The sequence below is a fragment of the Lissotriton helveticus genome, chromosome 8, assembly GCF_964261635.1.
Source record: "Lissotriton helveticus chromosome 8, aLisHel1.1, whole genome shotgun sequence".
Taxonomy (NCBI): domain Eukaryota; kingdom Metazoa; phylum Chordata; class Amphibia; order Caudata; family Salamandridae; genus Lissotriton; species Lissotriton helveticus.
Window position 1 is genome coordinate 587,058,481 of NC_136069.1, and position 14,968 is coordinate 587,073,448.

Consider the following 14,968-nt stretch of genomic DNA (forward strand, 5'->3'; position numbering starts at 1 on the left):
TTAGCTCATTGCACCATCCCAGTTTCAGAACCTGGCTGTATGCAAATTAGTCTGTCCCTGGCCCAGTGCATCATGGGAACAGGGCAGACCAGACTACAAAAGCCAATTCTTACACTGGGAAGGAAACAAGCTTCCGGGGACCGGTTTCTGCCATTTCAGGCGTCTTCGGCCCGGCTTGCTTGAATCCTGATGGTGCAATGAGCAAGGGACTCACATCTGAGTATACCCTTCCACGCTTAGGGTGGACAAAATTATTTACAACAAGGGGTGGTGATGGACAGAGTCTCTGAATTAAGCAGAGTACTCTCACCCAGTCAAGAGATCAGGGCTAGATCCAACACCGTTTTTTAGCTCATTGCACCATCCCAGTTTCAGAACCTGGCTGTATGCAAATTAGTCTGTCCCTGGCCCAGTGCATCATGGGAACAGGGCAGACCAGACTACAAAAGCCAATTCTTACACTGGGAAGGAAACAAGCTTCCGGGGACCGGTTTCTGCCATTTCAGGCGTCTTCGGCCCGGCTTGCTTGAATCCTGATGGTGCAATGAGCAAGGGACTCACATCTGAGTATACCCTTCCACGCTTAGGGTGGACAAAATTATTTACAACAAGGGGTGGTGATGGACAGAGTCTCTGAATTAAGCAGAGTACTCTCACCCAGTCAAGAGATCAGGGCTAGATCCAACACCGTTTTTTAGCTCATTGCACCATCCCAGTTTCAGAACCTGGCTGTATGCAAATTAGTCTGTCCCTGGCCCAGTGCATCATGGGAACAGGGCAGACCAGACTACAAAAGCCAATTCTTACACTGGGAAGGAAACAAGCTTCCGGGGACCGGTTTCTGCCATTTCAGGCGTCTTCGGCCCGGCTTGCTTGAATCCTGATGGTGCAATGAGCAAGGGACTCACATCTGAGTATACCCTTCCACGCTTAGGGTGGACAAAATTATTTACAACAAGGGGTGGTGATGGACAGAGTCTCTGAATTAAGCAGAGTACTCTCACCCAGTCAAGAGATCAGGGCTAGATCCAACACCGTTTTTTAGCTCATTGCACATCCCAGTTTCAGAACCTGGCTGTATGCAAATTAGTCTGTCCCTGGCCCAGTGCATCATGGGAACAGGGCAGACCAGACTACAAAAGCCAATTCTTACACTGGGAAGGAAACAAGCTTCCGGGGACCGGTTTCTGCCATTTCAGGCGTCTTCGGCCCGGCTTGCTTGAATCCTGATGGTGCAATGAGCAAGGGACTCACATCTGAGTATACCCTTCCACGCTTAGGGTGGACAAAATTATTTACAACAAGGGGTGGTGATGGACAGAGTCTCTGAATTAAGCAGAGTACTCTCACCCAGTCAAGAGATCAGGGCTAGATCCAACACCGTTTTTTAGCTCATTGCACCATCCCAGTTTCAGAACCTGGCTGTATGCAAATTAGTCTGTCCCTGGCCCAGTGCATCATGGGAACAGGGCAGACCAGACTACAAAAGCCAATTCTTACACTGGGAAGGAAACAAGCTTCCGGGGACCGGTTTCTGCCATTTCAGGCGTCTTCGGCCCGGCTTGCTTGAATCCTGATGGTGCAATGAGCAAGGGACTCACATCTGAGTATACCCTCCCCCTTTTCTGAATCGTTTTTGGCCACTATAGGTGTGGCAGGGTATACTCAGACATGAGTCCCTTTCTCACTGCTCCATCAGGATTCAAGCAAGCCGGGCCGAAGAGGCTGAAATGCCAGAAACCGGTCCCCGGTAGCTTGTCTCCTTTCTGGTGAAGAATTGGCTTGGTAGTTTGGTCTGCCCTGTTCCCATGATGCACTGGGCCAGGGACAGACTAATTTGCATATAGCCAGGTTCTGAGCTGGGATGGGGCAGTGAGATAAATAACGGTGATGGATCAAGCCCTGATCTTTGGACTGGGTAAGAGTGGTCTGCTTAATTCAGACACTCTGTTCATCACCACCCCCTTTTCTGAATCGTTTTTGGCCACTATAGGTGTGGCAGGGTATACTCAGACATGAGTCCCTTTCTCACTGCTCCATCAGGATTCAAGCAAGCCGGGCCGAAGAGGCTGAAATGCCAGAAACCGGTCCCCGGTAGCTTGTCTCCTTTCTGGTGAAGAATTGGCTTGGTAGTTTGGTCTGCCCTGTTCCCATGATGCACTGGGCCAGGGACAGACTAATTTGCATATAGCCAGGTTCTGAGCTGGGATGGGGCAGTGAGATAAATAACGGTGATGGATCAAGCCCTGATCTTTGGACTGGGTAAGAGTGGTCTGCTTAATTCAGACACTCTGTTCATCACCACCCCCTTTCCTGAATCGTTTTTGGCCACTATAGGTGTGGCAGGGTATACTCAGACATGAGTCCCTTTCTCACTGCTCCATCAGGATTCAAGCAAGCCGGGCCGAAGAGGCTGAAATGCCAGAAACCGGTCCCCGGTAGCTTGTCTCCTTTCTGGTGAAGAATTGGCTTGGTAGTTTGGTCTGCCCTGTTCCCATGATGCACTGGGCCAGGGACAGACTAATTTGCATATAGCCAGGTTCTGAGCTGGGATGGGGCAGTGAGATAAATAACGGTGATGGATCAAGCCCTGATCTTTGGACTGGGTAAGAGTGGTCTGCTTAATTCAGACACTCTGTTCATCACCACCCCCTTTTCTGAATCGTTTTGTTCTAGGCAAACCGAATCAGAAAGGTTGTCCGAATCGGTCATTGTACTTGCTCGTTCGGAAACCAAGTTCACAGAGCTCAACGAATCAGCTCCGGAAAGGCTCAACATATCCGTTTGCCTTTTGGAACCGATTCGGTCAGCCCTATTGGTTTCCAGGCATCGTACTTGGTCGTTCGGAACTGGGAATAAACCGGTTGGAAACAAGGGCTCCCGCTCTGATTCAGCAAACTTGAAAGATGATTCAGAGCCCTTCTGACCAACATCCTAATCGACCCCTTTGTCAGTAAACACAGAACATGTTTTCATGATAGATCTGCACTATAGTACACATACAATAGCTTTAGCTCTCTCAGACAGAGGTGCCTATTAGACTTCAGGGGGCTCATTTCTCAACCACCAAGGACACTGGCTGATACCAAGCTGGGTTTCCAAAGATAGAACCAATCCATTGGGCACAGGGCAGCCTACATGTACTAAACAAATATAAAATAATGTACCACACCTCTCTCATTTGTAGCACTTAGGCAATCATTCTAAGTAGCAAAGATTTAAAAGGAAAGGAATTCTAGACAATAGCGTTACCTCTTTACAGTTTACTGCTGCAGATTATTGTAATATTTGCTACTGTAAATTTGCATATACTCAGCACTAGTTTGGCATCTAATAAAATATTACAATGACACTAGAACAGTTCCATTATGTGTATGCTTACTCGAGGGAAGGTGAGGAGAATCTAGTAAAATGCCTGTAGTCTCTTACAGGTAGTATGTATTCCTAACATGGATCTCTTCCAGGTAAGTTTGAGATATATTCACGGAACACTTTTATGCTTCTACCTCCTAAAGGGGATGTTTCTATACATGCACTACATGAGAGTAGAGGGAAATCTAATAGTATAGACTGGAACTGGCCTGACACACATCCCTTATAGCATGTTCAACAAATATCAGAATATGTAAACTGACTGCCCCCTTCAAGTTCACACTTATATACCTTACTTGACTCTCTCTAAATAAGAGCTATTGAAACAACAACATTAAGGATCTCATTTAGGGTTTGGTAGAGTGGGAGCAATGCCACTAACTTGCATTGTCTTGTACCAGCAGAAGTGCAGATACCTGTAAGGAAATAACTCTAGAGACAATGTCTACTGCTTGGTACTGAACGAGCGTGAGGGATTGATATTTCAAACCCTCTTGCACTTAGTTTCTTTCAGGGATGGAAGGACTGATAGCCATTACAGGGTGTCAGTGTTGTCTGGACATTGGTTGCGCACAAACACAGAATGCACTTCATGGCAGTGTCTTGCCAATGAAATAGAGATCCCTGCAGTCCACTAAGTCTTGCATAGCCTGCAGAGGCAACAGCTATCTTAGTTATCTGGGGATAACTTCCTTCCTGGAACATGGTTTCTTTGCTATACAATCACAATTGAATGCTTTTTCCACCCAAGACATTGCTATACAGATCCTAGAATTACTTGCCAAGACCATTGTTTTCCTATGGATTAGTAATGAAGGGAATTGAGAATACAGAGAAGTATTACGCCAATCGGTTTGTTAATGGAAAAAAAACTTTGAATAGTTTTTTACCATTTCTTTGAACTTTTGTAAGACAGGGGGTTCTTACTTTTTCTTGGATTTATTTTGAGATGGAACCGGAAGGATTCCAAATGATGACTATTTAGTTCAGGCAATGCATGAATGTGAAAGCATAAGGTGCTATAGTTCCAGTATGTATATGAAGTGCTAATACTGTTGTAAACGTATCTAGGACCCTATTTAAATATCCCCGATTTATGCCCTTTTGTGGTTATAACAAATCATATCCTTATAAAGGCATAAGAATCATATCCATATTTAGTCATAGCCAATGCAGTCCAAATAGGGCAAGGCTACTCCCATAGACTCCTGGAAAGTACAACGTGTTCTGTAAACAAACCAAGCCTCCAGCAGCCTGGGAATTCCCCCTGCTTCTGTTTTGATTTGTCCAAGAACTCCTGGAGTCCTGAAAGAACTGCAAGTCCTTAGTGACGTCATATCCTACTGAGCCGGCTGGAAAGCATCGGGATCAGTGATCGGGCATTGGAATGGTTTCGATCGTTCCTCACGAGCAGATCTTTTCGCGTGTCAGCCCCCCTTTTATCTCTCAATCACATGCCATTGGCCAGGGAGTCCCGCAGGGCTCTGCCCTCAGCCAATCCCTTTTTAATTTGTATATGCAACCCCTTGCGGCAGTGGCTAAAGAATGGGACCTCATGCTGGTGTCGTATGCTGACGACACACAGCTGGTTATCACCCTCACGGAGGTGCCCTCGGCCACTGCCACAAGATTTAGGGATGGGTTGGCGGCCGTTGCTAATTGGATGACTGCAAACTGCCTTCAACTGAATGCAGGAAAAACCGAGGTGCTACTCTTGGGCAAGAACACCGGGTGCTGGAACGACCATTGGTGGCCCCCCTTGTTGGGTCCCACCCCCCTCCCAAATCTGTGGTCAAAAACTTGGGAGTATGGCTAGATTCCGCGCTGAATTACCAAACACATACTACAAAAGTAGCAGCTACATGCATTGGGTTGCTAAGAAGCCTTAACCCCATTTTAGGCTTCTTTGACCCCAAAACACGGCAGCTCATTGTCCAATCCAGCATTCTTGCCTGGCTGGATTATGCAAGCGTCCTTTTATTAGGCGCCAACAAAGCCGAGACAACCAGGTTTCAGCGAATCCAGAACTCAGCGGCCAGGGCAATTGTAGGCCTTCCCAGAAGATGCTCTGCTAGAGCCACTATACAGAGACTCCACTGGCTTCCTGTGGAAGCTCGCATTCAGTTTAAGGCCCTTACCACGGCTTTTAAAATCCTTAAAACTGATGGCCCCAAACTCCTTCAATTGCTGTTAACACCCTACACCCCCCAACGCAATCTTCGGTCCATGGGTCAACACTTAGTAGTGGTCCCTCGCATGAGGCTTTGCCGGATTGGGGGGCGTTCCTTTAGACTTTTGAGAGCAAAATGTTGAACTCCCTGCCCCCCCACATCCGCTGCCTCGACAACCTGTCTGCTTTTCGCAAAGCTATAAAAACTCACCTCTTTCCATTACTGTCACCTTCACTCTCCCTATCCCCTCCCCAGTAGGTGTGCTATGGTTCTTAGCGCCGGGACGCCCCGTTGCTGGGGCAGCTGTCGCGCTCAACAAAACCTATAGAATAGAAAAGAATAGAATGTCCAACCTTACGTCAAACTCGGCACCTTGCAGGTATAAAAATACCGACATCTGCCTTAGCAAACACACAGTGGTTTGGAGCAGATCGGCTATCTACTTACCCGACGCCCTGCTGAAACAATTGCTGAAGGAAGCAGACCCTCCCACTGACGCACTGAGAAAGACGCTGTCTTTTCTCCTGCCGAGAAATCCAGCTCCAGTGTTTCCAGTCACCCTTGCGGGTTGCTGGGAGATCGAGTCCCGAGAAAGAGATACAAGACCGCCTTCATTCTATAACCAAGGTACGGAGCTGATTAGATCCTTAGAGAATTCTTGATTCAGATTCTTGGCAAAACTATCTTAACTAAAACTATATCTCACTTACTCCTTCCCACGTACTAGGATTAGGTTAGGTACACCGGGGTAGGCGTAGTTTAGAAACACCAGTTGAGCACGTTTAGTCAACTTTTATCATTGTATGTATTTTATCCGTTTTAAGTATCTTATGGCTTAGAAACCATATAAATGCTTTTACAGTATTATTTCATAATACTCTTTTTACTGTACGCACTTTGCTTTATGACAAGTATTGCAATTGTGGCAATTCACTTCTATTGCATGAGAAAGAAGACTGCTCAATAAATATCCACTTTTATTGAAAACGCCCGTCTCTCTATTTCTCTGCACTCCTGGTGAAACTAAGCATGCACAATTGACTGAAATAAATAGCTGTCTATTGTTTCCGCAACTCTGGGGATATACTCCTTGTTCTGGAGGGAGCAAAGTTGTCATGCTTATGCGGTTGTCAGAAACTAATCCCTTCTTGTCTATTCAGGAAAGTTAACACCTTCTTGTTTACTCGAGAAAGTTTCTAGTGACCTCTGAGCTAGCTGGCATTCATAATTAAGTCTAACATATTCAATAGAGACCTAGTCGACCTCAGTCCTATGTCTAAACTATCGTTTATGTTATTCCAATGCGCAGAGCCTATTGGGAATATAGGAACTACACTACAATACTAGCGAACAGAAGAAGAATAACATTGTTGATCATCTAGCAGTTTTCCAAGATTAAGGTAGTCTGGGCAATGTCGGGGCGGGCGGGGGCCAGGGCGGGAGTGAACCCAAGCCTGAAATGTTGCCCCCAGCCCCCTTCTGCCCCGGGCAATGCTGCCGCAATCCGGAAATGCTGCCTCCAGCCCCCTTCTGCCCCAGGCAACGCTGGGGCGGGATGCTAGTTAGATATAAAATACACATAAAAATCAAATAGCTGCTAATGTTCTCAAAAAGCCTGGATCCAATTCTTTCATAGGTACTTCCAAAAATCTGAACATTAGTCCCTAATCACACAATATTTAATTCTCATAATAATAAATAGGAAACAGGTATTTAAACAGAAAAAACCTTGCAGAAATATCCTAGTCAATCTAGCAAAGAAGAAAATGAATCTCAAAGCCACACATTCTTACAGCAGGAAGCTCAAGAAAGATTTTTCCTATTGTAGACAGGTATCTTTTCATTTAATACATTAATTATATACCTGTGGCATGTCAAGGGGGAATATATTAAAGTATAGAGAATATTTACATGAAGCATTATTACACACACTTTTTTAGTTGAGCAAACATATATGAAGTCACTGACCAGACCATGCAACTCTATTTTAAAACAGACACTTTTTAACATATAAACACTGTTTATCCAGAATAGTCAATTCTGAAAACAATAAACATATTGCACATTTTATCTATGTTGTTGCAAAGTCATCCTGTGCCCTGGGCACCCCCCAACTTTTTGCTGACTGGAACTGGTGGTACCTGACTCTGACTGACCCTGGGCTCTGTTTAACCAGGCCCAGGGCCAGTGCCAAGCCAAAAGGAACACATTAGAATACAGTTAATACACCCAACATACACTAGGGTACACTATGGTATGATGGGGATACCCCTTTAATTGGCATGACCTATCCCATAAGCCCCTAGTATGTAATAGGGCAGGGGATTGAAACTACCTAGAAGTCTCCAGTATCCTGGGGCATGGCAGTTTAGAGGCCAGAAGATTTTGTGCACTAGCATGTGTGCAGTGCTGAAGCCTGAGATCAGTTTAAAAGCATCCTTGGTGGCCAGGACACCGTTTAAAGCTGGAATTGTGCCCAAACTCGACTTTGGGGGTAGGGGCCCTTAAAAATGAAAAACCTACCATGTTTTGCATATTAGGGACCCCTAGGTATCCGAGGGGAAGGGGGTCAGTTATCTATAAGGAGCGCCCCTATAAAATGAAGTTTTATATGCCTGGGTAAAGTGAAATTTTACATTTCACTCCCCACATTGTATTAAAGAGCTGCTCAAATTCGACTTTGATGCTAGAAGAATTGGGTATGGATGATCTGCAATATTTCTGCAGATTCATGACCCCTGAAGTCTCCCCATGTTGCACAGGCGGTGGGGGCCCTGTAGAAATCAGGGAAACACTTATTAAATATGGTTTTATAAGCCCTGGTTCTTGAAAAGTGGCCCAGGTCATTTTCCCTATTGCAAACCCCAGGGCCCATAGGTTAACATGGTAGGAAGTGATTGATTAATAAATATTGATAGGAGAGGACTAGCCGGACCATACAAAGACTTCCCAGAATGGTAGTAGTAAATACAAAAATATTATATTGTTAAATTTCTCCTAAAGTGTACATACAATAAGTTATGAGACTTTCTTGTTTGTAAGTCCAAATTCCGCCTTTCAGTGGTCTGCCCTGATTGGTCAGAGTTAAGTGGATTAGCCAGGTTGCTGGGAGGGCAGTGTGCTGTTCAATAGGAATGGCAGGCCAGGAGGTGGCGTCCTAAACTACGCTCTTCAAAGTCAGAGGGGAGGCCTGGGTTTCAGTCCACTATGACAGTCTTGACCCAGAGTCAGGGCTAGGCTTAAGAAAGGTATGTGCAGATGGTAGGGGGTGTGTTTAGCCAGCTCTTACCTCCTTGCTGGAAAATCAGCCATTATGGATTTGGAAGAATGATGCACTCTGGGACAAACTAATGCCACACTCCACAGGATGTGGTCATAACTATGAGGAGTTGCCCTGCTCTCATTGGTCAGAAGTGACCTGGTGCTTGACCCAGAGAATTTTGAATAAGTATCTGAGAGGGGCAGAGCCCTCCAGATCTGCTGATTGAAACTGAATGAAGCAAGAAGTGCCCTGCTGAAGATTTTGCTGTGTGCAAGTAACCTTAAGCCTGGCCTATGAAGACTGCACCATCTGAAACTACAGCCCAGTGGATTACCTTGCTGCCAAAAGACTCAAGAGTGGAAACGCCCTGCAAGCTACAGGTTAACAGAGCTCACCTGGACAGCCCCACGAAGAATTCAAAGCCTGGAGTACCAGTGGATTTGTAAGGGCTTTGTTCAAGTGGATTGCGGAATTGAAGTTTCACACTTTCAAGGACCCTCTTGGAAATTCCAGAACCTTGGATTGCGTGTTGGATACTTTGGGACCTGCAACCAGAACGCCAGGAAGTTGTTCTAACTGGACCCCGCTTGCTGAAGAAGGCGGCCCACTACAGTGGTGAGAATTCTTCAGAACAATTTATAAATGTGTGTCCCTGACAGAGAAAACAAAATGACTTAAAGGGGCGCTGTTGGTTTCTAAGCACTAGAAAGTGACTAATCTTTAAAAATTCATATCTCTGGTTCCCTGCAGTGGATTATTTCCGTTTTAGTGTCATTCAAAAGATAAAAATATTACCTATTCTTATAAATTGGTGTTGGATTTTTATTTTGTGTTGTGTCTTAATTATTTACTGAAATTGTGTTTTTAAATGCTTTACATACCTGTCTTTGAAGTTAAGCCTGTCTGCTTGCAGCCACTTTACCAAAGGTTGAGCAAAGAAATAATTTTCTAACACCTATGCTGAGTCCTATCATGTGTTAGTGGCCTTATTGCCTGTGGCAGACCTACATTTGCCCCTACCAATAACCCACTTTCCAAAATATGCAAAGGTGTTAGACCTGTCACACTTAGGGTGGCCTACCCCCAGAAATGTTGCCTTCACCCTCCTTCCTTTCTGACTCAGGAACAGAAAGGGGTAAAACCATGTTGAACCCACACCTGGACCCAGCGTGAGTGAATCCTAATACTCCAGGGGGTGCCCCTCCAATCCTGAACCATTGGATGTGGTGTTTAAGGTACCCAAATAACCAAAATCTAAAACCTGGGACTTAGAACATTTTTGGGTAAAAACTGCCCTGAGAACACGAGAGAAGACTGGGACCAACCTGCTTGTATATCAGCCCGAAGGTATATCACTGGTAGGTCTGACTTTGCAGCAGCTTCCACTACGTTCTAAACCCCAGCAAAAAGTCATGTTCAGTAGTCCTTCCTGCAAGGGGTCTCCAGCCTCATGGAGCTCTCATCAGCTGCAGCCTCCAGCCTCATCCCACTGGAAATGTTTAACTTCCAAAAATGAGACTGAGTCAGCACATAGAAATCTTCACTGCAGCAACTTTTCAACAATGACATCTTCCCCTCGGACTTCGTAGGAGCCTTGTCCTACTGAAGGTAAGCAGAGAGAGCGGGCCCATCTATTTTTCTGTCCAACTCGACTTTGACCAGGTCTTGCGCGACTAAATATCCACAGTTTGCGCTTTGATCTTTTAGGTGGTGGTTTTTACCTTAAACTTTAAAAATGTATTACGCCGGTCCTACAAATTGAATTTTTGCCATTTTGGTGTTACATTTTTTAATACAATGTGGTCTATTATTCAAAATTTGTGTAGGATTTTTCTTGTGTTGTTCTTGTAATTTATTACTGTTTGTTGGCTGCATCAATACTTTATACATTGCCTCTAAATTAAACCTGACTTTTTACAGCCTTTATACACACAGCTAATAATACACAAATGCTTCCAACCATAAAGAAAACAAAATGCATCCTTAAAAGATAAGCCAGAAAACCAAACGAATTTAAAAAGGCTATGGGCCCAAGTCATAAAGGTACTTAACACTACACGGTTGTTCTCCTGGGGAACTACTTCATAAACTCACAAATGCTGTTCTCAATGGTACAGGTATATATCTGTGCCTACTCTGGCTCTATTTTTTAATGTGTAAAGGTGTAACCTAAGTTAATGGCAAGGAGGAGATACTGGAAATGGAGAATATATATTACAAAGTGGTAATAGGAAAGACAACATCAAGGGAGGAACACTGAAGGACAGACAAATATGTTATGTTATGATGATTTTTATGATGCACTAGTCACCAATGAGGGTATACAGGTTCTCAAGCAGGTGTGTAGGCATGTGCTTTCCACAGCATTATTTTAAGACCCAGGTGTTAGACTTGGCATCTTTTGGCGTGTCTCCCCTGACTTTTTGCTTTTTGACCTCCCGGTTTTGACTCTTTTTTTGCTGGTGTAATGATTCTGCGCATTTTCCTCACTGCAGCCAAGTGGTGAAGTGCAAGTGCTCCTGTATTAAATGTGTTATGGATTAGTGTTTCCATGATTGGATATTTGATTTATGTGTCAGTCCCGAGTAAAGGGCACTGCGTGTGCCAGGACCTATAAATCAAATGCTGTTGGTGGGCTGCAGCACTGGGTTGTGCCACCCACATAAACAGCCCGTAAAGTGTACCTCTCACCTGGCATTGCAGAGCCTGTGCACAGCCTGTGGCTGCCCTGTCGACTTGACAAGTGCACACACTTGCAAGTCCCAAAAACATTCCCTTTTCTACATGTGAGTCACCCCTAAGGTAGGCCCAAGGTACCCCCCTGGGCAGGGTGAGTTGTATGCAAAAGGTAGGACATGCCCTGGTGTGTGTGGCATGTTCTGATAGTGAATTGCAGCCTACTTCGTTTTCCACTATTGTAAGGCTACCTGTTCTCCATAGGCCAGAATGGGCAGTTTCATCATTACATCCTAAGATCCTGACTGACTCAGGGAACATGGTAGGAATTCGAGTTTAGTATGCCTGAACTCACAATGGTAAAATGGATCTTTTATTGAAGTTGGTTTTAACATTCAGTGTTTGAAAATACCACTTTCAGAAAATAGATATTTTCTGATCTAACCATCCAGCCTGCCTCTGCTAGCATGTGTATTGTCTGTCTGGTTTGTTAGTGACAAGAGCTGGGGGAGACAGCGTGATTCAGCCGGGCTGAATAGGCACATCTACACCTAGATGGGTGGGAGGAGTAGTGCCTAGGTCTCAGTAGGGCTGAGCTCACCTTTTACAATGCTGGCTCCACCTCCTGTGGTGTGTCTGAGGACCCTGGCCCATACTGACAAAAGAAGACGGTGCACCCTGACAGAAAGCACCCCAAACTGGTTTAAACTAGGTCCAGGCCCCTCTGCCTTCAAAGGACAAGGGATTTGCTGGTATAAATATTGGGGCCCAGACCCCAAGACTTTAGATCTCGCTGGAATCAAGGAACCTGCCAAGAAGAAGAGTTGTAAGAGCTGCCCGGAGAAGTACTGCCTCTTTGCTGTGCTGTTGCTTTGTTGGGTTGGCCTGCAGCTGCTGCTTCTGCCTTGGGCAGTGAAAGGACTGGACAGAACTTTCTCTACTTGTGCTGAGTATCTCCAAGGGCCTGAAACCGAGCTGGCCTCCTGTTAAGAAGTCTCAGGGACTGCAAAGACTTCACCAACCTCTACCATTGTTTCAGTTGCCACAGAGAAGAGGGAACCGTGACCGACTCCGTCATCTGACTCCGCAGCCGGCCTTGTGTCCTGAAGGCACCCCATCGAAGCACCGTCTCGCCCTGCACTGCCCGCCTTGGCCTCACCGACGCTGTCCTGGACGATCGTCACCGAGCCGTTGCCAGCACCGCATCGAGAGGCACTTCAACCTGCATCACCTCGCTTCACTTCGCTGGCCTGGGCTCACCGACACAGTCGCTGCTGGCTCGACACCTGTGAGCAACTCGTCACGTACAGCTGTCTGGGTCTGCCAGAGCAAATTCTGGCCAACTGGCTTTATCGCTGCATCTCAACTTGCCAGCACCGCATTGAGCACCGCCTCACCCTGCACGCCTGTCTTGGTCTTACCTACGCTGTCTGGACGATCGTCACTGAGCCTCTGCTCGCACCGCATCGAGGGACACCACACTGTGCACCGCTTCCACTTTGTACCGTAACCGCGACGGACGCCACGACTGTCTCTGTCACCTGCACCGCAACCTGCCAGCACCGCATCAAGCACCAACTCGCCGTGCACCACAAGCCTTAGTCTCACTGACGCCGTCGGGACGATCGTCACCGAGCCGCTGCTCGCACGGCATTGAGGGGCACCGCACCGTGCACCGCTTACACTTTGCATTGCAACTGCGACGGATGCCAAGACCGACTTGCACCTCCATGTGAGTCTGGCTAAGAAAGGTACTGTTAACGAGTCTGTCCCGCTGTTGCTGGCCCGTATCGATGCAGTCGGCTAGAACTGTGAGACTGTTGGTTTCAGCAACGCGGTGGGCACGGACCGAGCTACCAACTCATACGAACTGTGTTTTCAACGTAACTTTGCAATTTAAAGACATTTTGCCACACAACTATTTTTAAAGTACTGTGCTGTGGATTTGTATCATATTTGGTCTTGTTTAAGTATATAAAAAATATTGGGTATTTTTCTAAACTGGTGTGGTGTCCTTTTGTAGTATTTACACTGTATTACTGTTAGTTATGTGCAAATGCTTTACACACTGCCTTTAAGATAAGCCTGACTGCTCGTGCCGAGCTGCAAGGTGGTGAGCAGGGGTTATTTTAGGAGGGCAACTCCCTTATCCTGACTAGAGTGTTGGTTTCTGCCTGGCTTTGGTTCAAACCTTAGCCAACCAGAAATCCCATTTCTAACACCAGGTCTTCAGCCTTTTGCTGAACTCAAGAAGTAAGGAGAAGGCTCTGATGTGTTGAGAGATGTCGTTCTTGTTTTGAGTATGATGTAGGAAAATGAGTGATGTCCCGCTCTGCCTTTGTGAATGTGGGGAAGTATGCGAGTGAGTGTGAGGCAGAGCACAGGTGTCTGGCAGGCTCTTGAAATCTTATGTGGCTGTTCAGGTATGTTGGTTAAGTGTTATTTAAGGGTTTTCATGTGTGCATGAGAATCATGAATTGGATGCACTTGTGAATAGGGAGCCAGTGAAGCACCTTGAGGTGTGTTGTGATGTTGATGTGGCATATCAGGTCGAGTATGAGTCTTGTGGTGGCGTTGGAGATGGTCTGAAGTCAGTTTCCGAGTCGTTTGGAGTTTCTGAAATAAAGTCTATTACCATAGTTGAGCCGGCTTGTCATGAGTGCTTGTGGGATGGTCTATCCGGTGTTCTGTGGCAGCCACATAGTGATAATTTGTAGCATCCATAGGACATGGAAGCACTGCATTGACTTGTGCGGTCATGTTTAACTTGTTGCCTAGGAAGAGCCCCAGATAGCTTGTGTGGTCTGTGGGTGTGGGTGTTGGTGCTGGTTCTAGCTCTGAAGGGCACCAAGTGGAGTCCCATGGAGAGGTCTTACTTCCAAAAACCAAAACCTCCATCTTGTCAGAATTAAACTTCAGGTGGTTGGTCTGCATTCATTTTGCCACCATGGTCATTCGGGGAAGTTGGTTCTGGTGGTGGTTATCTTGTCCTTCAGGGAGAGGATGATTTGGGTGTTGTTGGCGTAGGAGGTAAAGGTCGTGTTTTGGGATCTAATGATATTGGCAAATGCTGTAATGTAGACGTTGAACAGGGTGGGGCGGAAGGATGATCCCTGGGGAACTGTGCATATCAGGTTTTTAGTCTCTAGTATGAATGGGTGGCAATCTGACCTATTGGATATTTCCAAAAAGGAAGGAGCAGATTCAGATGAGTGCAGATCTTAGATGACAATTTCATAGAGTCTTATGATGAGAGTGTTGTGGGAAATGGTGTAGAAAGCCACAGAGTGGGTGAGCAGGGTGAGGGCTGATGTTTCTCCTTGGTCCAGTATGATCTGGATGCCGTGAGTGGCTGCACAAGAGTGCTCTTTTGGGGGTGTGGTACTTTCTGATTCCTGATTGGGTGTTGTCTAGCCGGTGGTGGATCTCAAGGAGGGTTGAGAGCTGCTAGTGGATAGCCTTCTCTGTCACTTTGTCAGGGAAAGGA

The 14,968-nt window shown here is 46.0% G+C and overlaps 1 protein-coding gene across 1 annotated transcript in view; it reads right to left on the reverse strand.

The window, feature by feature from the left end:
• Nucleotides 1-14,968, reverse strand: part of KLHL1 (kelch like family member 1) — a 1,526,090-nt gene that overhangs the window by 992,219 nt on the left and 518,903 nt on the right. The gene's annotated exons all lie outside the window — the stretch shown is intronic.